General features: G+C 45.0%; 1 protein-coding gene and 1 long non-coding RNA gene across 5 annotated transcripts in view; one reads left to right on the top strand and one right to left on the bottom strand.

Annotated features, from left to right (window-relative positions):
* The window catches only part of LOC139056069 (protein ABHD15-like), a 280,561-nt gene that overhangs the window by 191,100 nt on the left and 76,497 nt on the right, over positions 1 to 12,964 (top strand). The gene's annotated exons all lie outside the window — the stretch shown is intronic.
* Positions 1 to 12,964, bottom strand: part of LOC139056070 (uncharacterized) — a 61,192-nt gene that overhangs the window by 23,772 nt on the left and 24,456 nt on the right. Inside the window, exon 2 of the long non-coding RNA XR_011512117.1 lies at positions 3,636 to 3,740. This is a non-coding gene — a long non-coding RNA (uncharacterized lncRNA). The remainder of the gene's footprint in view (positions 1 to 3,635; positions 3,741 to 12,964) is intronic.

The following is a 12,964-nucleotide window of genomic DNA, read 5'->3' as shown; positions in this document are numbered from 1 at the left end:
TGGGGTGAGTGGAGAGAGGGTCTTGCTTGGCAGTGGAGCCCGCCTGCTGAAACCATGGGTTCGCGCGGCACACAAATGTTTCTATCTCGGCTAGTAATGAGCCGATTTGAAACATTTTTGCGGAGGAACGCTCCCTAGAGGACACGTAACAACTTCCAGCGTATAACCAAAATTTGCTTTGGGGCCTGGTGAGGCGCCCTTTAAAGTGTGCAGATCAGTGACGATGTTCATAGTAAATTAGTTATTTAAGTGCTTGAAAGCGTTACCCACCCCTTATCCATCGGTTTCCTCATTCATTCAAAGAAAGAAGGTACCAAATGTAAATTCTCAAGGAACGGTCACTGTATAGGTCGTGTGCTGTTACAAAGTGTAGAATGTTTGGGATCATTGAGGCCTTAGCAGTAAATTGTTATGGTGATTAAGACGTTGGTAGTAAAATCACTCCAGAACGTTGTAAATCTATTTAAAAACCATGCAGAATGTTTCCCCGCTGTTCTGGGAAAACGAAGTGTGGCGGCATCTCCAAATTAGTTGTAATTATAGGGACCGCGTTATAGTTATTTTCACATGCGCGCGACGTTTAGGGCTTGTGGGTTAACCATGTCTCTTGCAGTAAATTACGTAATTGCACCGTTCAAGACATAACTCATGGTACATGCGCATGTTTTCATGCTGTACAATGCAACATCCAGTTTAACTTCGGATGAAATGAGGGCCATGTTGTTGGTCATTTGCGAGCAGAGTTTTCGTATGTGTGTGTTTGTGTGGTTTAATAAGTGCATTTGAATATTATCGGTACAAATTCTCGAAAGAAACTGCCTTGCTTGAAACTTGCCTGTAAGCCTGTGAGTCGGAGGTCACGGTGGAAATGAGTGAAGCTTCCGTTTTTTTTTTCTTCGTTCAGTGTCGTACATTTACCAGAAAAGAAAGGGTAAAAGAGATAACCGGACATTAGTCTCAATTAAGAAACTCATACATTAAAAAGGGGCTTTATGAGACCACTAAGGCAGCTGAAGTATGAAATCAATTATCCGAAAAATGTCGTTCAACGAAATACATGCAGGCCAGCGTAATTTGTTCATAACATAGGAACGAAACGTAGGCATAGCTATTACAAGAGAGGCTCAAAGCGACACACATTCCAGGAGAGTCGGCTCGTGAGACACGTCTATTCAGTATAGCTACATGCGCATGCGTGTTTTCTTCCAATAAATATGTTTCGCCAATGAGCCCAGCAAGAAGTACTCCTCCTAAATGCAAGCATCACTGATGCAATCCCGGCACACAAGCACAACGTCATAACAGCGAGATTAGTCACTGCAGTTTCCCTCGGGATATCGATTTCCTAAAGGAACTTTTTAAAAACATAGCCAGCGTAAAAAAAAGAAAGGTTCCTAAAGCAGTATTTCTTTTTTCTAACTTGGAGAGCGCTAGTAAACGAAAATAAAGGTCTCGTCTATAACAGCGCTATGCGAACTCCAGAAAGAAGGCTGCCTAAAAGCTGGGCGACCATCGCACCTGGAAACCGAGTGAAAAAATTTATTTTTGCTTCATCCCACGTTCACTACGCCGCCATCCCAATGCGAATGTTCACAAGTGAGACTGTTGGCGCACCTCGCGCCCACCTACGCGCACACGCGGACGCTTCTAAACTGCCGCGAGATACCGGCGCTATTGACACTTACGGGAGCACGCAGCTTCCGCTCTCGAAACTTCTTCGCGCCCGTCGCCTATCTCGCCTCCGGCACTGACGATGGGCGCTCCAAAGGCGATCCGAGCTGTGAAGCATCTTTTTCTCTCTCTCCGCCCACGGAAACCCACTTCCCCCCTTTTTTTCCCGGTCTCTCTCACTTTTTTTTCTCTCTATATTTATCGGTGACACTTTTCCACGGTGGATCCAAGCGCTCCTGTATGCCATCGCCGTACATAAATCCTCTCATGCATCGACATCGTGATGGGCCGCGCGTTTTGCGGCATTCTCGAATGGGCTCAGCGAAAAGTTGTTGCCTGGTTTGGCGTTTATGCTTGCGCTCTCTCTCTCTCTTCTCATCCCCGTGTTACCCGGCTTTGACGGTTCGAAATTGGGTCAGCTTTGATGTCCTACAGAAAGATACTCCCGCCTTGCGCCATATTCCGCTCGGTTTTTTCGTCGCCCTTGTTTGTTGGTTTTCATTTTGCCCCGGAGTTCTCGTAGGCGCTTCGTATGGGCACCTCCTCTTTTTGTGTTGCTGGACAGGTTCGGAGACGGTGCCGTACTCCCGCGGCGAGAAAGCGCGCACTTTTAAGTTTTTAGCTATGATTTCTTTTCCTACACGTCAAGTTTTTCCGGCACTTTTTTTTCCTTTTTCATTCTTCCCTTCAGGCTATCCTCGTACGCGTGGTAAATTGTTCTCGCGTTTCTTGATCGCGTATGTACCTCGGCAGCCGCTTTCCGACATTTGGGTCAGTATTCGCAATATGCTCTTACGGCAGAATTGTTTCTACATAACATCAAGTTCGAGCCAATCCTGATTTTGAACATACCGTAAAACCAAGAGGAATGCCCCACTCCGGAATAACTACACAACCCTGTTTGTGGCGCGATTTTATAGTTTCTTCAAAAATACCGATAGATAACCCACCCCTGACAATACCATTCCCGGCATCCATAATCCTCAAGGAGCTGAGCGGCCGAATCCCTCCGAAGGTATTGTTCTCCATCAGCGTTCCAGGTGTGATTTTTTTAATATTGCAATACCATTCATACAAACGCTTTCTTTATTTTTGCAATTTACAAATTGAGAAAATATTTAGCTCGCTCACTATTACGATTCTTTTTTTTGCGGTATTCTCTCTCTTTCTTTCTTTTTTTTTGTTTCTGTTCCGTGTTTTTGCGGGTACTATGCTGGCAGCATACAAGTTCGGTCTAGCAGCGTACATGGCCCGATAGTGTCCCTTCTGTGCTCGAGCGCTCGGGTTGTATCTTACCGGCTCCAAGATTTCTTACACTGTGGATCAGAAGACGGAGAGCTTCATGAGCGGCTTACTTCGGCGGTCCCCCCTCCCGCTGCCCTGCCAACCACGTCGAACACCGTGCGTGAGGGGGTCGTCGACTTTTTGTTTGTTTCAAAGTGGAAACGTAATATCTGTTCGTTCGATGGCTTTGACGACGGATGTGTTCGGTGCTCGTAAACGCGTGTTCATTGTTTGGCTGATGTATACATATTTCAACTTTTAAAAATTTTTTACTGCACACTAACACTTATCGCACCCCATATTTTCACTCGATTTTCTCTCGATTTCAGGCGAACTATCTCTCGAGATTTTACGGTATGTTATTGGCAATTAGCCTTCGGCCAATGACGAAGAGCACTTACGAACGAAAAACCTTGCGGATTCCGCCCACAATTTCTTGCGCGCTAAAAGTGGCGATGTAGTGTGACGCGACAAATAGAGAGTGTCCTTAGTTGTACAGGTTCAAAGGCTTCTGCCTTTACTTAACAGAGGGCCAATACGTGGCAGCGAGACAGTGGCGGCGATCCCTTGTTTCTGACCTTATGACGTACACCGCCAATACATGTCACGTTGTCGTCGCTACACCGCCGTCATCACTTGAGAATTGCTGTCCCATTGTCGTCATGCCGACGTTGTCATACCGCTTTCGGTGTTTCCATCGACGTCATTCCTTGTTCTTTGTTCCATCGTCGTCATATATACCGTCATAGCCCTGGCCAGCGTGTTTACAGGAGGTATTCAGAGACCTGGATAGGGAAGAAATGGGGATAAAAGTTAATGGAGAATACCGTAGTAACTTGCGATTCGCTGATGATATTGCCTTGCTTAGTAACTCAGGGGACCAACTGCAATGCATGCTCACTGACCTCGAGAGGCAAAGCAGAAGAGTGGGTCTAAAAATTAATCTACAGAAAACTAAAGTAATGTTTAACAGTCTTGGAAGAGAACAGTAATTTACAATAGGCAGCGAAGCACTGGAAGTCGTAAGGGAATACATCTACTTAGGGCAGGTAGACACTGCGGATCCGGATCATGGGACGGAAATAATCAGAAGAATAAGAATGGGCTGGGGTGCGTTTGACCGGCATTCTCAGATCATGAACAGCAGGTTGCCATTATCCCTCAAGAGAAAAGTGTATAATAGCTGTGTCTTACCAGTACTCACCTACGGGGCAGAAACTTAGGAGGCTTACGAAAAGGGTTCTACTCAAATTGAAGACGACGCAACGAGCTATGGAAAGAAGAATGATAGGTGTGACGTTAAGGGATAAGAAAAGGGCAGATTGGGTGAGGGAACAAACGCGAGTTAATGACATCTTAGTTGAAATCAAGAAAAAGAAATGGGCATGGGCAGGACATGTAATGAGGAGGGAAGATGACCGATGGTCAATAAGGGTTACAGACTGGATTCCAAGGGAAGGGAAGCGTAGCAGGGGACGGCAGAAAGTTAGGTGGGCGGATGAGATTAAGAAATTTGCAGGGACGGCATGGCCACAATTAGTACATGACCGGGGTTGTTGGAGAAATATGGGAGAGGCCTTTGCCCTGCAGTGGGCGTAACCAGGCTGATGATGATGATGATGAGCCGTGGCCGACCCTCGCGAGTGAGTGACGTAGAAAAGTGGGCCGATGCCGGAGATAGTCTGTGACGAATATAGCTGGAGCAATGGGAAGCCTCAGAATGACCGCTATAGATTTTCTAAATAAGTGTGTCTTCCTCAATACGGTTTGTAGATACGTCGCTTGAATGCTGATCGCGTTAATTTCGGCAGTCAGCCTGAAGTGAGTTCCGCCGGATTTTTTTTCAAGCGCTCGTATGTTTGCAATAGGAATCGACTTCGCGTTCTATACGCGCTTGGTGACAGCAGCCTGCACCTTCCCGACGCTCGCCACTGGAACCAAACCACAACTCTTATTAAAGCGCAGGCTTTGGGCAATTGCAGTAAAACGAAAGTCAAAACAAACTTGCAGGCTCTGAGTCCTCTTTTCTTTTATTTTTGATGTGAAATTAAATTTTCGTGCTCATCTTGAGTCTCAAACCACGTCAGTGCCAAGTTTCTCGAAAGATTAAAGGACACACAGAGAGAAAGGAACAAGGAAAGAAAGAGTAAGAATAGAAAAGAAAGTAAAAAAAATGAAAGCAAGAGAGACAGAGAGAGAGAGAGAGAAAGAAAGGAAGAAAGAAGGAAAGAAAGAAGCTAATTTCGTCATCACCACCTCGATTTTCAAAAGATCGTTGTCGTGCTTCAAGCGATTCGATGCTCTCTGTCTCTATCTATTTACGGCGCACGCTAAAAAAACAATTTTTTTTTCACACTAAACGGACGCTGTTTTCAGTACACGATATTGTTCCATTTTGGACGCAACGTGAGCTATACTGACGAAGCGAAAGACCGCCAAGAGACGTCTGACGCAATCCAGCTTCAAGTTTCCGACAACGACGTATTCGCGACGAGTTCCTCGGGGCATTTTACGCGTCCCGATTTCTGTAATCATGAACGACCGGCGTATCCGGGCACGACGAATTAATTTCTTCGTGTGCGACGTCAACACCCCATGTCGCGCGTGAACGCTCGGTGTTCTAATTAAGCAGCTCTTTCGAGGGTCGGTTTCTTCGTAATCGCTTGTTTACTCGGTCGCAACTTGAACCGGGCGCATTTTTTCTGCGTGCCCCCGAATCGCGTTCAAATAAACCGCTTCCGCGAATTCACGCGGGGCTCTTTTTTTTTTTTTGTAAGGTGCCTTGCCAGTGCCCACGGGTGTCTGCTCCGCGTCGTTTGGTAAACAACGTATTCGGCGGCTCCGGTCTGCCGTGTGAACGCCAGCAACATCTCCCTAAAGCTGCGGTTTAGCGCTAGATCTTCCAGGTTTCACGTGATGCGGTGCTTTGGCCGAGAAAGAGGCAGCCAAATGGAGCGTCCACACCCGAAACCCAGACTGGTGTGGCAAACACGCTTTAGCACTCAGCAATAGCGAGTATCACAACTGTGTATGTGCCCTTTCGATATCCTTGCCCCTTCTCTCTCTTTTTTTTTTCTCTTTCGCTACTAGATTTCTTTTTGGTCTTCTGGGAAATGGCGTTGCGCGGTTTACCTTACAGTGGACCGAAATCGATCAAAGTGGCGTTTATCGATAGTTCAAGACGAGCAGGTAGAGAGGGGGAGAGAGAGAGAGAGAGAGAGAGAGAGAGAGAGAGAGAGAGAGAGAGAGAGAGGATAAAACGTAGCTAGGAGAATCGAGACGTCTTGTGTACTTGCAAAAGTGCAATGGGAATGGTTTCCTCGAACGGCGAGAAAAGTCTTTGATGACTCAAGAGAAGATAGCACTTAGGACGTCGAGTCCTCTCATGGGACATTAGAGTGCGCAAAGTTCACGCACCGGCTTTTACGCTGCACGCCGTGACATTTTTAGACCGAGAAAGAACGTCGGTTCGTGGAAAAGGTTGAGAATGCGCGGAGGGTGCGGTTGACTCCGTCGTCCGCCATGTATAAGCGTGGCGTGGCGTTCGCCTGTTCATGTTCGAGAGCGCAGCCTTGTGTGTATAAAGTGGACAGCCGTCTCACATATGGGTATGAACTGCCGTAGAGCGGAAAATTGGGGGAGTTAGTACGGGATTCACTTTCTTGAGGCATTCAGTGCTCACAATGAATGCGATCACAAAAGGAAGGAATATAGACATGTGTCAGTCAGTCAGTCAGTCAGTCAGTCAGTCAGTCAGTCAGTCAGTCAGTCAGTCAGTCAGTCAGTCAGTCAGTCAGTCAGTCAGTCAGTCAGTCAGTCAGTCAGTCAGTCAGTCAGTCAGTCAGTCAGTCAGTCAGTCAGTCAGTCAGTCAATCAATCAATCAATCAATCAATCAATCAATCGTTTATTTCTCCCTTGACCAATGTACAACCGGGCAGATAATCTAGAAACGATCAACAGTATTTTGACGTGCTACCTGTTCTTCAACAGCAGATAGCCTTTCCCAATATACAGGTTTCTACAACAGATGTAGAGGTGTAATATCCCTTATCCCTTTTATTTATTAACTTAGCATTATTGATGTTTCCGCGTTATTCACGACAGCTGGGGTCCCGATCCGACTAGCTCATTGATCGCATTCATCATCATCATCATCATCATCATCATCATCATCATCATCATCATCATCATCATCAGCCTGGTTACGCCCACTGCAAGGCAAAGGCCTCTCCCATATTTCTCCACCTACCCCGGTCATGGGCTAATTGTGGCCATGTTGTCCCTGCAAACTTCTTAATCTCATCCACCCACCTAACTTTCTGCCGCCACCTGCTACGCTTCCCTTCCCTTGGGATCCAGTCCGTAACCCTTAATGACCATCGCTTATCTTCAGGGGCGTAGCCAGGGGGGGGCCTTATGGGGCTTCAGCCCCCCCCGAAATTTTTTCGTGCTGTCCATGCACCGCCGACCAAAGTGACCTCCGGCGCCGGAAATCACTCTGGATTTTGTCTAGAATGTCTTTTTGACGCTCGAAAAGACATTTAACCGCGAAGATTGCAAACTCGGGCTGAATTTCGTGGCAACGCCCATACACCGGAAGTCACATAACGCCAAGCAGTCCCATCTGAGCACAAAGTTTCGAGGGCGCTTTGATGGTGAGCGGGCTCGCCGTGGCATCTCACTGAGGCCACGGAATCTGTGGAGCGCATGGATATCAATTGCGAAACTTTATGGGTATAAATCTCATAAGCTCTTGATGTGAAAGGTGCATTGACATTTCCAAAGTTGTGCTTTAGATTTTCAATTGCGGAACTTTGTGGGTTTAATGTTGTTATAAACATTGGACGCCAAATGTCTATTGACTTTTCTAAAGTCTTACATCATAACATACAACGAGACAAGCCAAATCAACACACTAGCAGACGAGTTGACAAACAGGCAGCGAGGTCCAATGAGACGAAGCGCTGGGGTGGTTCATTTGTGCCGTCATGTCACATAAAAAAATATAAACATTTTTTTTAACCTACGCCAGAACATCCATGTCAAGACACTCAAGCCAGCCAAAGTAAATACGTTCTTATTTATTTTTTCTACTTTGACTTTTATTCGCGAGGACACAATGAGCCTCTTCGATTTTTTTTTGTTCTCACTACCCTAACCGCGGGCTGCCAGAGCCAACCAGAGCGCATACGTTTTTCTCGTATGGCCCCGACCACCGTGCGGTACACTTTGGTGCGCGTTCGGTTTGCTCTGGCCGAGTGGATTTTCACCGGACAAAGTTTTGGACGTTTTCTGGCTAGCAGGGGCGCTATAACGTAAAACTATTCCAAACTTTTCTATTCCAATTCTGCTATCAGCCCTCCGCGATTGGTCAAAAACTTTTTTCGACCACCCCCCATTTCACCTGTCTGTCACGCGACGTTACAAAAACCGCAATACCTCCCCATCTGATATGATGTGTGCGCACTGATTATGCACGATTTGACAGAAAAAAGAAAAACAGTTATTTCTGATTCGACCCCTTTTCGCCATTAGCCCTCGGCTATTGGTAAAATGTTTTCGGGCTGCACCCACTTCACCTGCCTGTCACGCGACGTCACAAAACCGCACGAACTCACCGCGTCAAAGTGACGTGTACGCGATAAAGATGCATTAATATGCCGAACAAAACTGAATTTTTTTCGGAATAGCCGCAGGCTGCCCCGTTCCGAAAGGAATAAAAGATAGCTGCCGCCGATCGCTGAGACGCTGGCTACTCGCACCTGCCGGAGAGCATGGGTGTATTTGCGTATAAAAAAACTTCTTGCGTGACCATGTAACGTTTTTAAGCACTTTCGACACGTTTACTACCTCATTCTGCCAACTCTTCTTTGCTGAGGGTCAATTTTAGCGTCATTCTTAAGCTTCCGTTGCATGCCGCCGCGATTTTCGACCAGCCACCACAAGCTAAGTAAGGGAAAGCCGACCAATCGCAGAAGCTGGCACCACCCTCTTCATCCGGTTATCGGTTTTCAGTGCACTGGCTCTGCCCTAGTGAATCCCTCTCCACTTGAGCGTTCTCCTCGCCTCTTGTCAGCCAATTAGATACAACAAGCCGCTCAGTGTAGGCAATGTTATTCGTTTTTCAAGCAAAAAAAAAGGGACCTCCTATGAATGAGGAGAGCGTTTGATTGGTCTGTTCAGACAACCCTATGGGTGACCGCCTGGTGCTTGCGTCGGTGGTTACGCAAATTTGACGTCAGGAAATTGGAATAGAAACGTATTGGAATAGTTTTACGTTATAGGGCCCCAGACGAGAAAAAAAAAAAACAATGGTCGCTCGCCGCCGTCACTGTGGGGAGTCGAAGGATTGCACCGCATTCCTTGAGCGGAACCTTTCCGGAAAGTCTTCTTTCGCCCCTGTAGGATACTGAGCAGTATGCGTATGGTTCTCAGTGGACCAAGCGTCTCATGTTTTCTTCGGTATTCCTTCCGTTGCCCCAATAGGTGCCCGAAGTAGGCATTAGATTCTGGCCAAGATACTTTCCTATGCGTTTCTTTTTCCTTTCGGGGCCTCCGCCTCACAAAAAAAAAATACATTGTTGCGGCGCAGCGAATTGTCGCATGGTGAAAGTTCGATTTTGATACTTCTTTTGCAGAAAGTAATGGGCGACGGGACGCTTCAGTTGCCGGATACGTTTATTATATTATTGCGAAAGCAATTACATGGACACTCCAGGCGCATTCCTGCCATCTCCCTCATGTTTCGTATAAAGTCCAAGGGTGATAACATCGTGACCACGCGCTGCATGCTGTATGTGCGAGTGAAAGCGTAGGAGGGGAGGTGGAATGGGTGAGCCGACGATGGTGGCTCAGTCTTGTGTGCGCAAAGGAGAAAAGCGGGGAGCAAGCGCGCCGCCTTCCGTCGCGCGCAATACATCGGGGGAAGTGGATGGAATGGGGGCGGAATCTAGGATTCTGTGAATCTATGATTGTGCAACATGTTTATTTGCCTTGTTTGACACATTATATACAGTTACTTCTTTATTACAGTATTATGTACGCATTATACAGTTATTACAGTTATACAGTTATTAGACGCATTATATACAGTTATTAGACGCATTATATACAGTTAACTTATACAGTTACATACATAGACTCATTGGAGACTTATACGTATACTTAAATATCTTGTTGCGAGGTTTTGTGTATACATGCAGTGAACTTTGTTTCCAGTGACACTTTTTTGTCCTTTATCAAGCAGTATTTTCGCATTTGCATATCCCATTGTATCTTTGCATTTCTAATGTACGAGGGCGAGTCAAATGAAAGTGAGCCTACCCTAACCGCGCAATAATGGTTCGGTTCATTATCTGCGAGGCATGCGCGTAGGAGACCGGCATGTCTCATTTACAAAAGTGACACGCAGGTGTGAAGATAAATGTTCTTTAATGCTCTCATACACTGGGTTGAATATGGTTGCGTCACATAATGGACACTTCAAAAGTTGAACAACTCGGTGTCGCGAAGTTTTTGACAGCTGAAGGTGTTTCCAAAACAGAAATTAATCACCATATGACCGCCGTGTACGTTGAACACTGCATTTCATTGACCACTGTGAACCGTTGGAGCAAACGGTTCAAAGGACGTTGCAAAGACATTCCAAGACCGGGCCAAAACCATCGTGCAATCACCCCCCACACAATTTCAAAGGTTCATGAGCTGCTGAAACAAGAACGGAGGATAAGCATCGATGAACTGGCAGACCATCCCAACATCAGTCACGGTTCGGTTCACGCCATAATTCATGAGCTTCTCGGCTATCGGCTCTTTGGTGCGCAATGGATCCCCAAGATTTTTATCCATCGCGAGAAGACGAAGAAGTTTCGCGCTGCCTTGACTCATCTGATCGGGTATCACAATGAGCATGGTGACTTCTTGTTTGCAACTGTGATCGGGTACGAACCTTGGTGCCACTACTACGAGCCTGAAACACGACGGCAATGCTTACAGCGGAAACATTCGAATTTACCACGCCCAAAGAACGTAAAGGCCATCAGTTCCGCTGGAAAGGTGTTGTTGACTTTTTTTTTTCGATCGACAGGGTCCATTACTGATAGAATTTGCTAAATCTTGAGAGGCTATCAATTGTTTCCGTAATTGGGAAACGCCAAAACGGCGGCGTGTTGCAATCAAGAACGAACAACGTGGAAAATTGACGAATGGGGTCATCTTGCTCCACGACAATGCCTGTCCCCACGTCGCTTATGTGGTTAATACAAAACTGGCAAAGTTCAAGTGGGAAACGCTGCAACATCCGCCATACAGCTCAGACCTGTCACCTTGCGACTTCTACATTTTGGGGCAACCGAAAAAACAGCTCAAGGGAACCAGATACAGACTTTTTGAAGCAGCAACCCAAGGAGTTTTGTAAGACGGGAATCACGAAACTCGTCAGTCAATAGGACAAATGTCTAAATTCTCATGAAGACTACTTTTAAATAAAGTACCCCATTGTTGGCTCATTCATTTGACTTGCCTTCATATATCTTGCAGAACTCCTGCTTTTTATACGTGCTCTCTGTCGCGGCTATAACTTCGGTTCAATTACTCACGATACACGACAAGGGACAGCTACTCCTGCGTAATACAATGGAACAAACGACAGCGTCATTGAGATTTTTCACTGGCCATTGCATATATACAAGAATGTAAGCACGGTTCTTGAATGACAAAGTTTCATTATGATATTTGTCCTCAACTTGTTCAGTTCATTGCCTTTTAATTTTTCATATCAGCGGCATGCACTGCTTTCCTGGTCTCGAACTGATATAGTTCTAAAGTTCGTGTGATATTTTCTTTACTTAATAAATAGACAAAAAACATGGAAGCATTGACGTCAGTTATGTTGGGCACAATTTTTGGCACATACGAGTATAATATTTTATGAAAAAAATACATATTTTACTTGTATTTACAGAGCGTAGCTTTCAAGAATTCGTTTGCAGCATCTTTGGCAATGACAATGCAGTTATTATTCATGTATTTGATCCCTCGATAAATTGTTTAAGAGGAAGATTTAGCTCGGGCCCAATCCGACGCGGCCTATTCAAATACTTGTAAAACGCAGAAACGCTTTTCTGATATAATCCTGCTAATCGCTTTTATTGAAATTGGTTGCATTTGAGAGAGAAAGTTAAATCCTAGTGTCTGTTGGAAACAGAACTTCGATTTAGGGCCTGAATTTTGTTTAAAATATTTTGGAAAATTCGAAAGTTTGAAAAAATAGAAGCACGGCGTTTACAAACTAATAGCTATGCATGAAGAACAGATATTGTGGTTCTGTAAACGGCATTTATCATAACAGTCAAAGCGGACAAGTTTGCAGTGTCAATTTGTATCTTACGTTAATTGGTTACGTTGTGTACAAGGGTTCTGCAAAAGCCGTATTTCCACAATACTAAATTTTTTTGAGATTCATGTGTAACATATTTATTTTGTCCGCTGTAGATGTACTATTACATGCAATTCACAGCATTGTGATATCATTTTTCATTGTTGAGTCACGGAGTTTTAAACTTGATAGTTTCGTTTGCCGAAAATTTTCAATTTTGGCCAATTTTTAATAAATAATTGACCTCCTAAATTAAAAATTCGAAGCCAGTAGTGAATAGAATTAAACGTTTTCTTTTAAATGCCACAAACCTCAAATTTGCTGCAGGGAAAAACGTGCAGCTACATATATATATATATATATATATATATATATATATATATATATATATATATATATATATATATATATATATATATATATATATATATTGGGCCAGTGGCGTAGCCCCCCCCGAACGAAATTTCTGGCTACGCCACTGCTTATCTTCCCTCCTCATTACATGTCCTGCCCATGCCCATTTCTTTTTCTTGATTTCAGCTAAGATGTCATTAACTCGCGCTTGTTCTCTCACCCAATCTGCTCTTTTCTTATCCCTTAACGTTACCACCATCACTCTTCCTTCTATAGCT

This window comes from Dermacentor albipictus, chromosome 2 (assembly GCF_038994185.2).
Source record: "Dermacentor albipictus isolate Rhodes 1998 colony chromosome 2, USDA_Dalb.pri_finalv2, whole genome shotgun sequence".
Classification (NCBI taxonomy): Eukaryota; Metazoa; Arthropoda; class Arachnida; order Ixodida; family Ixodidae; genus Dermacentor; species Dermacentor albipictus.
The sequence above is the reverse complement of the archived record's forward strand: the minus strand, read 5'-3'. Positions and strand labels throughout refer to the sequence as shown.